The sequence below is a fragment of the Engystomops pustulosus genome, chromosome 1 (genome assembly GCF_040894005.1).
Source record: "Engystomops pustulosus chromosome 1, aEngPut4.maternal, whole genome shotgun sequence".
NCBI lineage: Eukaryota > Metazoa > Chordata > Amphibia > Anura > Leptodactylidae > Engystomops > Engystomops pustulosus.
Window position 1 is genome coordinate 20,945,413 of NC_092411.1, and position 14,613 is coordinate 20,960,025.

The 14,613-nt window shown below is 51.4% G+C and overlaps 1 long non-coding RNA gene across 1 annotated transcript; it reads left to right on the forward strand.

The window, feature by feature from the left end:
* The first annotated feature begins 313 nt into the window (after positions 1-313).
* Positions 314-5,881, forward strand: LOC140065251 (uncharacterized). Its single transcript, XR_011847877.1, has 3 exons — positions 314-563; positions 5,129-5,202; positions 5,781-5,881. It is a non-coding gene; the product is annotated as an uncharacterized lncRNA (long non-coding RNA).
* Positions 5,882-14,613: the final 8,732 nt, after the last annotated feature.

Below are 14,613 nucleotides of genomic sequence, written 5' to 3' on the forward strand. Positions count from 1 at the left end.
CGGTCACCATCTCGGCAATATGTCCAGGTGAGGAGGTGGACACTGAACCTGACCTGAAACTACCCCCTATTCCCCCTCTGCTCACCCCCTGTTCTAGTTTCCCACTCCCCCCCCCTGTCTGCCACCTGTTCTAGTCCCCCCCCCCCCCAGACCCCCCTGCTTCCCCCCATAGTTTTCCCCTGCAACCAGTGAAGGGGCGGAGGACTGTAGGGGGTGGGTTTCAAGCCCACTGGAAGGCTTTGGGGCTTCACCCATTACTCCTCCCGTGTGGGGTCACTGGAGGGGGTTTCAGGGGCGGGTAAGGACTCGCCCAGGGGATTTATAAAGATCGAGAGCACGTGGGGGGGGGCGGCCTCTTTTCTTCTGCCCATTGGACAGAAGAGGCGAGAAGTCACCCTCCCACCCTGCCCTCTGATTTAATTCCTTTCAGGTTTCCTTTCCTCGGTTTCTGTCTGTTTCCTTCTGTTTTCCTACAGATATCACAGCAAAGGCGGATGTTACACAGGCCCTAAGGCGCTGGAAGATGCCCACATGCCGGGGATTCTCAAGAACCCAAGAGTGAAGTAAGCAAGTTGTGAAATGTTAACAGTTATGTTATTTAATAATTTATTTTCCTGCTAATAAATGCTGTGGTCTTCCCACATTACCCTAACATTTAGTTTCCCGGTCTATTAATAGATTGGGTGTAGGTACAGGGTCAAGTACCAGATTTGGTTTAGGGTTTACAGTCCCCTCTCCCCCTCCCTAGTCCCCCCCCCCCCTGCTGCCCCCTGTTCTAGTTTCCCTCTCCCCCCTGCTGCCCCCGCTGCTGCTCCCCTGTTCTAGTTCCGCTCTCCCCTTCTAGTCCCCCCCTGCTGGCCCCCTTTTCTAGTTTCCCCCTCCCCCCCTAGTTCCCCCGCTGCTGCCCCCCTGTTTTAGTTTCCCCCTCCCCCCCATGCCCCCCCCTGCTGCACCCCTGTTCTAGTTTCCCCCTCGCCCCCCTAGTTCCCAGCCTGCTGCCCCCCTGTTCTAGTTCCCCTCTCACCCCCTAGTTCCCCCGCTGCTGCCCCCCTGTTCTAGTTTACGCCCCCCCACCCAGTTCCCCCCTGCTGCCCCCTGTTCTAGTTTCCCCCTCGCCCCCCTAGTTCCCAGCCTGCTGCCCCCCTGTTCTAGTTCCCCTCTCACCCCCTAGTTCCCCCGCTGCTGCCCCCCTGTTCTAGTTTCCGCCCCCCCCCCACCCAGTTCCCCCCTGCTGCCCCCTGTTCTAGTTTCCCTCTCCCCCTTAGTCCCCCCAGCTGCTCCCCTGTTCTAGTTTCCCTCTCCCCCTTAGTCCCCCCCTGCTGCTCCCCTGTTCTTGTCCCCCCCCCTGCTGCTCCCCTGTTCTAGTTTCCCCCTCCCCGCTAGTCCCCCCCGCTGCTCCCCTGTTCTAGTTTCCCTCTTCTCCCTAGTTCCCCCTGCTGCCCCCCTGTTCTAGTTTCCCCCTCCCCGCTAGTCCCCCCTGCTGCCCCCCTGTTCTAGTTTACGCCCCCCCCACCCAGTTCCCCCCTGCTGCCCCCTGTTCTAGTTTCCCCCTCCCCCCCTAGTTCCCCCCCTAGTTCCCCCCCTGCTGCCCCCTGTTCTAGTTTCCCCCTCGCCCCCCTAGTTCCCAGCCTGCTGCCCCCCTGTCCTAGTTCCCCTCTCACCCCCTAGTTCCCCCGCTGCTGCCCCCCTGTTCTAGTTTCTGCCCCCCCACCCAGTTCCCCCCTGCTGCCCCCCTGTTCTAGTTTCCCTCTTCTCCCTAGTTCCCCCTGCTGCCCCCCTGTTCTAGTTTCCCTCTTCTCCCTAGTTCCCCCTGCTGCCCCCCTGTTCTAGTTTCCCTCTCCCCCCTAGTCCCCCCTGCTGGCCCCCTGTTCTAGTTTCCCCCTCGCCCCCCTAGTTCCCAGCCGGCCCCCTGTTCTAGTTTCCCCCTCCCCGCTAGTCCCCCCCCCCCCGCTGCTCCCCTGTTCTAGTTTCCCTCTTCTCCCTAGTTCCCCCTGCTGCCCCCCTGTTCTAGTTTACGCCCCCCACCCAGTTCCCCCCTGCTGCCCCCTGTTCTAGTTTCCCCCTCGCCCCCCTAGTTCCCAGCCTGCTGCCCCCCTGTCCTAGTTCCCCTCTCACCCCCTAGTTCCCCCGCTGCTGCCCCCCTGTTCTAGTTTCCGCCCCCCCACCCAGTTCCCCCCTGCTGCCCCCCTGTTCTAGTTTCCCTCTTCTCCCTAGTTCCCCCTGCTGCCCCCCTGTTCTAGTTTCCCTCTTCTCCCTAGTTCCCCCTGCTGCCCCCCTGTTCTAGTTTCCCTCTCCCTCCTAGTCCCCCCTGCTGGCCCCCTGTTCTAGTTTCCCCCTCGCCCCCCTAGTTCCCAGCCGGCCCCTGTTCTAGTTTCCCCCTCGCCCCATGCCCCCCCCTGCTGCACCCCTGTTCTAGTTTCCCCCTCCCCCCATGTCTCCCCCTGCTGCCCCCCTGTTCTAGTTTCCCTCTCCCCCCCTAGTTACCCCCCTGCTCCCTCCCTATTCTAGTTTCCCTCGCCCCCCTAGTTCCCAGCCTGCTGCCCCCCTGTTCTAGTTCCCCTCTCACCCCCTAGTTCCCCCGCTGCTGCCCCCCTGTTCTAGTTTCCGCCCCCTCACCCAGTTCCCCCCTGCTGCCCCCTGTTCTAGTTTCCCCCTCGCCCCCCTAGTTCCCAGCCTGCTGCCCCCCTGTTCTAGTTCCCCTCTCACCCCCTAGTTCCCCCGCTGCTGCCCCCTGTTCTAGTTTCCCCCTCGCCCCCCTAGTTCCCAGCCTGCTGCCCCCCTGTTCTAGTTCCCCTCTCACCCCCTAGTTCCCCCCTGCTGCCCCCTGTTCTAGTTTCCCCCTCCCCGCTAGTCCCCCCCCGCTGCTCCCCTGTTCTAGTCCCCCCCCCTAGTCCCCCCCTGCTGCTCCCCTGTTCTAGTTTCCCCCTCCCCCCTAGTTCCCCCTGCTGCCCCCCTGTTCTAGTCCCCCCCCGCTGCTCCCCTGTTCTAGTTTCCCTCTTCTCCCTAGTCCCCCCCTGCTGCCCCCCTGTTCTAGTTTCCCTCTACCCCCTAGTCCCCCCCTGCTGCCACCCTGTTCTTGTTTCCCTCTACCCCCTAGTCCCCCCCCTGCTGCCACCCTGTTCTTGTTTCCCTCTACCCCCTAGTCCCCCCCCTGCTGCCACCCTGTTCTTGTTTCCCTCTACCCCCTAGTCCCCCCCTGCTGCCCCCCTGTTCTTGTTTCCCTCTACCCCAGGGGTAGGGAACCTATGGATCGGGAGCCAGATGTGGCTCTTTTGTTGGCTGCATCTGGCTCCCTGCTGTGTGCCTCTTAGACTGATCACTAGACACAGGCAGCGATGTTACCGCTGTCTACGTCCTTTGTACGACCCAAGTGCCATCGCCACCATCGTCCAAGCCTGGGTCAAAGAGAAGAGTGTGGGAGCGATGAGGAGCTGGCTGCAGGGAGCGCTAAGTGAATATTTTATTTTATTTTATTTTTTTTTTTTTTGCTGTGACTACCTATCTATTGTGGGGTATGTGCTGTGGCTACCTATATAAAGGGAGTATGTGCTGTGGCTACCTATCTACTAGGAGTATGTGCTGGGGCTACCTATCTACTGGGAGGCATGTGCTGCGGCTACCTATATACTGGGAGGCATGTGCTGTGACTACCAATCTCCTGGGAAGCATGTTCTGTGGCTACCTATATAACTGGGGAGAGTGTGCTGTGGCTACCTATATAACTGGGGAGAATGTGCTGTGGCTACCTATATAACTGGGGAGAATGTGCTGTGGCTACCTATATAACTGGGGAGAATGTGCTGTGGCTACCTATATACTGGGGAGAATGTGCTGTGGCTACCTATCTACTGGGAGGCATGTGCTGTGGCTACCTATATACTGGGAGGCATGTGCTGTGACTACCAATCTCCTGGGAAGCATGTTCTGTGGCTACCTATATAACTGGGGAGAATGTGCTGTGGCTACCTATATAACTGGGGAGAATGTGCTGTGGCTACCTATATAACTGGGGAGAATGTGCTGTGGCTACCTATATACTGGGGAGAATGTGCTGTGACTACCTATATACTGGGGAGAATGTGCTGTGACTACCTATATACTGGGGAGAATGTGCTGTGACTACCTTTATACTGGGGAGAATGTGCTGTGGCTACCTATCTACTGGGAGGCATGTTGTGGGTGAAAGGATTTGGAGGAGTGAACACCTTGGACCACCGTGGACGATGATGTAAGCAGACACCTGGGACCGGTGGCACCCGGTCTTCACCAGAGCCCGCTGCAAAGCAGGATGGTCTTGCTGCAGCATGGTACCACCAGGTCGTTCCACAGGTGTGACTTGTCCAAGATAGCAGCCACGGTCGAGTTACAGTATCACTATCTCGTGGTCAGGAACAGGCAGACGGTCAAGGCAGGCGGCAATGATGTGAGGTTGGGGACGGAGCAAGAGGTCAGAGCTGGCAGCGAAGGAGCAGAATCAGGAACAGGTCCAGGGTCACAACGGGAGGTCAACACTTGGTAAGGAAACACTGTGGAAAGCTTCCTCATAGGCATGAAGTACTAACATTCGGTGGGGAATGCTGGGAGCCGCCAGTCTTTCTAGGAACCCGGGAAGTGGGTAGTGCCAATCAGCGGCGGCGCTGGCCCTTTAAATCTGCAAGTGCCGACGCGTGCACGCTGGCTGGGACAAGAGCAGGAACGTGGTGAGGTGAGTGAGCTCGGAGAGGGGCACGGGTGTGCCTACGATTAGAGACGTAGATCGCAGGGGCTCCCGTGACACTGGGACTACCTATCTACTGGGGGGTATGTGCATATTGTACGGCTCTTACGGAATAACATTTTAAAATATGTGCCGTTCATGGCTCTCTCAGCCAAAAAGGTTCCTGACCCCTGCTCTACCCCCTAGTCCCCCCCTGTTCTTGTTTCCCTCTACCCCCTAGTCCCCCCCTGCTGCACCCCTGTTCTAAACCCCCCCCCCCCTCCCCCCACTGCTGCACTCCTGTTGCCCCTTTAATCTTTAATTAATTTTATTGCATCAAGGGCGGGGCTTAATTTTATTATTTTTAAATATTTATATTCTTTAAAATGTCATCTTTTATTCATATCAATTTACAAATCTACTTTAAAATAGGCTAGTCAATCAGAGTCAGAAGAAGAAGAAGTGGAAGAGGATGAAGGAGGAGTACAGACAGAATCCACAGTGCGGTAAGAAAACTGTTGCATCAACCCAGCCAAATAGGTATCCAAACTATCTCAGATGTCAAACAAGCATCAATAAACTTCCTTTTCATTGATGCATACAACAAAATAGACTGTACAGTTGGTCCCCTACTTAAGGACACCCGACTTACAGACGACCCCTAGTTACAGACGGACCCCTCTGCCCCCTGTGACCTCTGGTGACCTCTCTGGATGTTACTATAGTCCCAGACTGCAATGATCAGCTATAAGGTGTCTGTAATGAAGATTTATTGATAATCCTTGGTCCCATTACAGCAAAAAAATTTGAAAGACCAATTGTCACTGGGGCAAAAATCTTTGTCTGGATCTACCATTATAAAATATACAGTTCTGACTTACATACAAATTCAACTTAAGAACAAACCTACGGACCCTTTCTTGTATGTAACCCGGGGACTGCCTGTACAGCGCTTTTTTTAAAAAGTGGCAAGTCATGTTATTGTGCCTGCCTATTGTTACATACCAAAATTGTAATTTTTAAAAAAAAACTAAAATATTATTCGTAGTTATATTCATATATTTTTCTGTAATGTTTTTATTAGGAAATCCAGGAATTGATTGAGGACTTGCGTTTCTCCATCCGATCCCAATACAGTGCGAATGAGCTCTGCTTCACGAACGACCCCCCCCCCCCCCCCCCCCCCATGGGCACCGGCTGAAGAGAGACCACAGGAGGACATGGACATTGTGGCTAGTGTCATTGTTACCAATTGTTCCAGAATGAATTCTCTGCCTGAATCCATTGGCTGCAGAACTGAGAGACCTCTTCAGTTCAAAGATTGACTGCATCACTCGCCATGTAATGTTTAACAAGCGATGTCTATCACAAGAACAACTGATACAATTTCATGTGTGTTTTAAAAATATAAATAAAGTTATTTTCCTATCCAAATATTTTTTTTTCTTCTCATTAGGGCGTTGTTTTTTATAATTTTAAAATGATAGAAATATATAAATTCTGTATATACTCGAGTATAAGCCGAGTTTTTCAGCACAAAAAATGTACTCAAAACCCTAACCCAGCTTATACTAGAGTAAAGAAAAAAAAAAGTGTACTCACCCACCTTCCAACGCCCCCCTCCCCCCGACAGGTCCTCTTCTATCCATCACCGCCCCGGCATCGTCTCCATGTATCGGTCCGTCGCAGGCACCGTGACATCAGCCGTGCGCTGACATTCTGATGTGTGTGCCGGATTAAACTCGAGTCAATGGGAGTCATTTACTAAGGGGCGAATCGCTATTTTTCGCCGGGTTTCCCGAATATTACCGATTTGACGCCATTTTTCCCTGAATTGGCCCGGTTTTTTGGCTCAAGCGATCGGATTGTGGCGCATCGGCACCGGCATGCATGCAATGGAAATGGGGGGAGTGGCCATCGGAAAACCTGCGGTATTTAACAAAAAATGTGTTGCTTGACACGCGCTTACCTGCACCCAGGATAGGATGGTGAAGTCCGGCGAACTCCAGCGGACCTTGGTGCACCTGGTGGACATCGGGCGCACTACTTTAGTGAATCGCTGGAAGACCCGAATCCTCGATGGAGAACGCGCCACTGAATCGCGAATGGACCGGGTAAGTAAATGAGCCCCATTAGGTTTTCAAATTTTTTGTGTTAAAATTAGGAGTCTCGGCTTATACTCAGGTCGTCTTTTACTCGAGTATATACGGTATATATATATATATATATCATTCCAAAATTTATTTCGTTCTTTCTTTCTAGATCCTTACGTTATACTGCATACAGATCCTACACTGCATGGGTACATGGACACCTTGGCAAGCAAGCATTCCGTCTTGTGTGGTTTCAAAATTTCGTAATTCCTACCCAGAACCCTCCGGACAATACACAGGTTTTCGTTATTAGGGCACATTCACACGCGGCATGCCCACCGTGTGCTGGAGAGGAGGAGAAGGTGGCCCCTCCTCCCTCCATAGAGAATAGCGGCGCACGGGCGCACACCCACAGAAGGATAGAGCATGCTCTATCTTTTTGCGGTGTGCGGCCCGGATCGGTGCCACACATGTGTGGCACCATATCTGCGCCGTGCCGCTATTGCCGTCTATGGGGACGTACATGTGGCCGCAAATTTGCGGCCGCATGTACGTCCCCGCAGACGGCCATGTGAATGAGCCCTTACATGGATATGTGACTCAGTAACACCGATGCTGAAATGAATTTTTTAAAACAAAAATGTTGTGTGTTCTTAATTGTTATTTATAATTACAAATATTTTCTATTGTTATTTATACATTTTATGACATATTTTAGCATTCAGCACAAAGTGTTATGTGTTCTAAATTGTTATTTATGATTACAATTATTTTCTATTGTTATTTATACATTTTATAACATTTTAGCATTTAACATTTTTACATTTTAAAGGTTTTTTTTTACAATCAAAACTTATGACCCTTTTGTACACTTTGTATTATTGTTCATATGTAAACCGTTCGGCCTTATGCCTTTGTATCTGCATCTTTACATAGCATTGTGTCTAGCCCACAGAATGTTTTCTGTCAATTTTCTGTCAAGAAAGCATTCATGCAATAAATATCCATAAAGATTTATCGGTCACTGGCTGTAAATTTTATAAACAATGGGGCTTATTTACTAAGGGTCGGTACGCGGACCGCATTTTCGTCGGGTTTCCTGACGATTTCAGTTTTGTGCCGCATTTAACAGGGGATTTTGGCACACGCGATGGGATTTTGGCGCTAGCACGCGACACAAATCAGGGGGCGGGCCATCAGACAACCCGACGGATTCGGACTACGCACGGGATTTAACATTTCGAATTGTGTCGCAAGACATGCACTTACATGCACCGGGAAGAAGAAGGTGAACTCCGGTGGACCTCAGCGGGGAAGCGACAGATGCAGGATCTTGGCCGCACAAGCTTCGTGAATCTCGCCGGACTTCATCTTCGTCGGACCGTCCGAATCAGGGATCGCGACAGGACCAGGTAAGTAAATTTGCCTCAATGAGTACTTTTTTCAATATTAGTGTTGTTCCCTCGAGTCAGTTTCTTTACCTTTGATAATTGCAAACTATGGGGTGATGCGAGAAAGTAAAAATCACAAAGATATCCAAAAATGTATAAACAATTTTATTTTTTAATTTATCCGGATCAATCGATCAAGTCACAAATTTGTCAAAACAGACAAGAAATGTAATTTAAAAATTATCTGGAAAATATTGCATTAACAACTGTGCAATAACAACACTTATCTTGCCAATAAATCACATCCTCAGTAGAGATGAGCGAACATACTCGTCCGAGCTTGATGCTCGTTCGAGCATTAGCGTACTCGAAACTGCTCGTTGCTCGGACGAGTATTTCGCCTGCTCGAGAAAATGGCAGCTCCCGCCGTTTTGCTTTTTGGCGGCCAGAAACAGAGCCAATCACAAGCCAGGAGACTCTGCACTCCACCCAGCATGACGTGGTACCCTCACACGTCGATAGCAGTGGTTGGCTGGCCAGATCAGGTGACCCTGGGATAGACTAGCCGCTGCCCGCGCTGCTCGGATCATTCTGTGTCTGGATGCCGCTAGGGAGAGAGCTGCTGCTGGTCAGGGAAAGCGTTAGGCTGTTCTATTAGCTTACTGTCAGGCAGGAGTGATTCAACAACAACCCAACAGCCCTTCTTAGGGCTACAATAACGTTATCCTTTTTTTTTTATTTGCTTGTGGCTGGGCTTGCTGCCATTAGTAGTGCAGCTAGTACCATATTGTGAGGAATTAGCAGGGGGACTTGCTACCGTTGTGTTTAGCTCTTAGTGACACACATATCCACCTCAAACACCGAAGTGGGAAAATTTATTAGGGGTTTGATTTCAATTAGGCACAGTCTGGCAGTTTCTTTTTATTTTACATTTATTTTTTCATAACTCAGCGTCATCTCATCTGGCATAGTAGTGTGCTTTCATACTTGGCTAGAAAATAGCCATAGGAGAATCCAAAAGGCTTACTTACGTCTACAATAGCGTTATATATATTTGATTTCTGGTTGATCTGCTGGTGGCTGTAGTTGTTGCAGTGCATCTACTAGCAAATTGTGAGCAATTTGGAGTGAGACTTGCGACCACTGTGTTTTGCGCTTAGTGACGCACATATCCATCGCAAAGACCGAAGTGGGAAAATTTATTAGGGCCCGGGGTTGTATTTCAATTTGGCACAGTCTGCCATTTCCTTTTTTATTTTACGTTTATTTTTTTCATAACTCAGCGTCATCTCATCTGGCATAGTAGTGTGCTTTCATACTTGGCTAGAAAATAGCCATAGGAGAATCCAAAAGGCTTACTTACGTCTACAATAGCGTTACATATATTTGATTTCTGGTTGATCTGCTGGTGGCTGTAGTTGTTGCAGTGCATCTACTAGCAAATTGTGAGCAATTTGGAGTGAGACTTGCGACCACTGTGTTTTGCGCTTAGTGACGCACATATCCATCGCAAAGACCGAAGTGGGAAAATTTATTAGGGCCCGGGGTTGTATTTCAATTAGGCACAGTCTGCCATTTCCTTTTTTATTTTACGTTTATTTTTTTCATAACTCAGCGTCATCTCATCTGGCATAGCAGTGTGCTTTTATACTTGGCTAGAAAATAGCCATAGCAATAGGATAGCATCGTTTGGTTTTAAAAACTAAAAAACACACAAAAAAAAAAAAAACACATAAAAAAGTTAAAAAAAAAAATTAAAGTTATAACTCTCATTTTCAAAATGTTTAACCCGAGGGCTAGGGGTAGAGGACGAGGGCGGGGACGTGGGCGTCCAACTACTGCAGGGGTCAGAGGCCGTGGTCCTGGGCGGGGTGAGACACCACCTGCTGATGATGAAGGAGCAGGGGAACGCCGCAGAGCTACACTCCCTAGGTTCATGTCTGAAGTTACTGGGACTCGTGGTAGAGCACTGTTGAGGCCAGAACAGTGCGAACAGGTGATGTCGTGGATTGCCGACAATGCTTCGAGAAATTTGTCCACCAGTCAGTCTTCCACGCAGTCCACCCATGTCACCGAAATCGGCACTCCTCCAGCTCCTGCACCTCAGCCTCCTCCCCCCCAGTCTGCCCCCTCCCAGCAAAATTTGCCATTTGAACCGGCATACTCTGAGGAACTGTTTTCTGGACCCTTCCCACAGTCACAAACCACTTGTCCTGCTGCTGCTGAGCAATTTTCCGATGCCCAGGTTTTCCACCAGTCGCAGTCTGTGGGTGATGATGACCTTCTTGACGTAGTGGAAGAAGTGTGTAAAGAGGTGTCCGACGATGATGAGACACGGTTGTCAGACAGTGGTGAAGTTGTTGTCAGGGCAGGAAGTCCGAGGGGGGAGCAGACTGAGGGATCGGAGGATGATGAGGTGACAGACCCAAGCTGGGTTGAGAGGCCGGGTGAACACAGTGCTTCTGAGACGGAGGAGAGTCCTCGACCAGAACAGGTTGGAAGAGGCAATGGTGGGGCCAGACGGAGAGGCAGGGCCAGAGCTGGTGCATCAGCGCCAAATGTGTCAACTAGTGAAGCTCCCGTGGCGAGGGCTCCTGCGGCGAGGGCTAGATTTTCAGAAGTCTGGAGGTTCTTTAAGGAAACACCGGATGACCGACGGACTGTGGTGTGCCAAATTTGCCAAACCAGGATCAGCAGGGGTTCCACCACTAATAGCTTAACTACCACCAGTATGCGCAGGCATATGAATGCTAAACACCCCACTCAGTGGCAACAAGCGCGTTCACCTCCGGCCGTGCACACCACTGCTCCTTCCCCTGTGTCAGCTGATAGTCAGCCCCCTGCCCAGGACCCTGCCACAAAAACCCCATCGTCGCCTCCACGATCCTCCACAGCATCCACCAGCGTTCAGCTCTCCATACCCCAGACGCTGGAGCGGAAACGCAAATATAGTGCAACCCACCCGCACGCCCAAGCCCTTAATGTGCACATCTCAAGATTGCTAAGCCTGGAGATGCTGCCCTATAGGCTAGTAGAGACCGAGGCCTTTCGCAGCCTCATGGCGGCGGCCGCCCCTCGGTATTCGGTCCCCAGCCGCCACTACTTTTCCCGATGTGCCGTCCCAGCCCTGCACCAGCACGTGTCAGACAACATAATCCGTGCCCTGACCAACGCCGTTTCTGACAAGGTCCACCTGACCACAGACACGTGGACGAGTGCTGCCGGGCAGGGCCACTATATATCGCTGACGGCACATTGGGTTAACTTGGTGGAGGCTGGGACTGAGTCTGACCCTGCGGCTGGTCATATACTGCCGACGCCGAGGATTGCGGGGCCTACCTCGGTCCAGGTGTTTCAGGCCTACTATGCCTCCTCCTCCTCCCACCCCTCCTCCACCTCCTCCTCCGAACGACCATCCGTGGGCATGGCGCCATCAGTCGCTAGCTCTAGGCACAGCAGCAGTGCCGTCGCTAAGCGACAGCAGGCGGTGCTGAAACTGCTGAGCCTAGGCGATAAAAGGCACACCGCCCAAGAACTATTACAGGGCATCACGGCGCAGACTGATCTGTGGCTGGCACCGCTGAACCTGAAGCCAGGCATGGTTGTGTGTGACAACGGCCGTAACCTGGTGGCGGCTCTGCAACTCGGCAGACTGACACATGTGCCATGCCTGGCCCATGTGTTAAATCTGATAGTTCAGCGTTTCCTCAAGACATACCCCAATCTGTCTGATTTGCTCACGAAGGTGCGCCGCATCTGTGCGCATTTCAGGAAGTCCAGCACAGATGCTGCCACTCTCAGGGCAGCGCAGCGCCGCCTCCAACTGCCCGCTCACCGACTGTTGTGCGACGTGCCCACGAGGTGGAATTCAACACTGACCATGTTATCCAGAGTTTACCAGCAGCGCCGAGCGATTGTAGACTGCCAGATGTCAACTTCCACCAGAACTGGTAGTCAGGTCAGTCAGCTTCCTCAAGTCTACAATGAGGAGTGGACGTGGATGTCTGATATCTGTCAGGTGCTGAGTAACTTTGAGGAGTCAACACAGATGGTCAGTGGCGATGCCGCCATCATCAGCCTCACCATCCCGCTGCTTGGCCTGTTGAAAAACTCTCTGGTCAGCATGAAGTCGGAAGCTTTGCGCTCCTCACAAGAGACGGGGGAAGAAGATTCCCTTGTTGATAGCCAAAGCACCCTTAGGTCTGTTTCTCAGCGCATATCGGAGGAGGTGGAGGAGGATGAGGAGGAAGAGGAGGAGAATGTTGGCGAGACACAAGAGGGGACCATTGCTCAGACCTTCACTGTTCAGCGTGTATGGGCAGAAGAAGAGGAGTTGGAGGAGTTGGAGGAGGAGGAGATGGACAGTCAGGCCAGTGAGGGGAGTGAATTCTTGAGAGTTGGGACTCTGGCGCATATGGCAGATTTCATGCTAGGCTGCCTATCCCGTGACCCTTGCGTTCAAAGAATTTATTCCAGCACCGATTACTGGGTGTTCACTCTCCTGGACCCACGGTACAAGCAAAATCTTTCCACTCTCATCCCTGGAGAGGAAAGGAGTGTGAGAATGCATGAATACCAGCAGGCCCTGGTGCACAAGCTGAAACAGTATTTCCCTTCTGACAGCGCTAGCGGCAGAGTGCGTAGTTCTGCGGGACAAGTAGCGAGGGAGAGTAGGCGAGCAGGCAGCTTGTCCAGCACTGGCAAGGGTACGCTTTACAAGGCTTTTGCCAGCTTTATGTCACCCCAGCAAGACACTGTCACCTGTCCCCAGTCTCGGCAGAGTAGGGCTGATCTTTACAGAAAGATGGTGAGGGAGTACGTAGCTGACCATACCATCGTCCTAAATGATCACACAGCTCCCTACAACTACTGGGTTTAAAAGCTGGACATGTGGCACGAACTGGCGCTGTACGCCTTGGAGGTTCTTGCCTGCCCTGCCGCTAGCGTCTTGTCCGAGCGGGTTTTCAGTGCAGCTGGTGGCATCATCACCGATAAGCGTACACGCCTGTCGACTGACAGCGCTGACAGGCTGACGCTTATCAAAATGAATAAAGCCTGGATTTCTCATAATTTCCAATCTCCACCAGGTGAAGGAAGCTCAACCTGAATAATTTATCCACTCCTCCTCCTCCTCATTTTCCTCCTTCTCCTCCTCTTTGTACAGTAAAGCAGAGGAAACTGGCTATTTTTTGACAGGGCCCACTGGCTCTAGCTATAGTACTTTATGCATGTAATTTTTCTGGAGGGCCACCGACCCGGTCCTCTGTTTTCAACAATTTTTGGGACTGCCACATACAGGCACTCAATCTATTCAATTTTTCTGGAGGGCCACCTACCTGCTCCTCTGGTTTGAAAACTTTTTTGGACTGCCACATACAGGCACTCAATCTATTCAATTTTTCTGGAGGGCCACCTACCTGCTCCTCTGGTTTGAAAACTTTTTTGGACTGCCACATACAGGCACTCAATCTATTCCATTTTTCTGGAGGGCCACCTACCTGCTCCTCTGGTTTGAAGACTTTTTGGGACTGCCACATACAGGCACTCAATCTATTCCATTTTTCTGGAGGGCCACCTACCTGCTCCTCTGGTTTGAAAACTTTTTTGGACTGCCACATACAGGCACTCAATCTATTCCATTTTTCTGGAGGGCCACCTACCTGCTCCTCTGGTTTGAAAACTTTTTTGGACTGCCACATACAGGCACTATCCAAATTGAATTGTCTCCATAGCAGCCTCCACACGTTGTCTCCATTGCTACCTCCAAAAGTCGTTTATATAGCTGCCTCCATACATCGTCCCTTTATCAAACGAGGTGTGTCAGGCCGAAATTTGGGTTGTTTTCATGGATTCCACATCAAAGTTGTTAACCTTGTCGCCACCCTGCTGTGTTATCCACAAAATACACTGGCAAACTTTTACCATTTACGGATATTATTTCAGCGCTTCTTGCGCATCTGTTTACATTCCCCTCACCCGCCATATCCTAAACTTATAAGAACGCTACTACACTTGATCTTATACAAAAGGTTCTTAGAAGTGCTGTTTGGGGAGTGGCCTAGAGACAGGGGCTTGGATTGGCGAAAGCTCGCCTGGCAGCGGAGCGCCAGCTCCATGCGCATCATGCGCTTCTTGCGCATCTGTTTACATTCCCCTCACCCGCCATATCCTAAACTTATAAGAACGCTACTACACTTGATCTTATACAAAAGGTTCTTAGAAGTGCTGTTTGGGGAGTGGCCTAGAGACAGGGGCTTGGATTGGCGAAAGCTCGCCTGGCAGCGGAGCGCCAGCTCCATGCGCATCATGCGCTTCTTGCGCATCTGTTTACATTCCCCTCACCCGCCATATCCTAAACTTATAAGAACGCTACTACACTTGATCTTATACAAAAGGTTCTCTTAGAAGTGCTGTTTGGGGAGTAGCCTAGAGA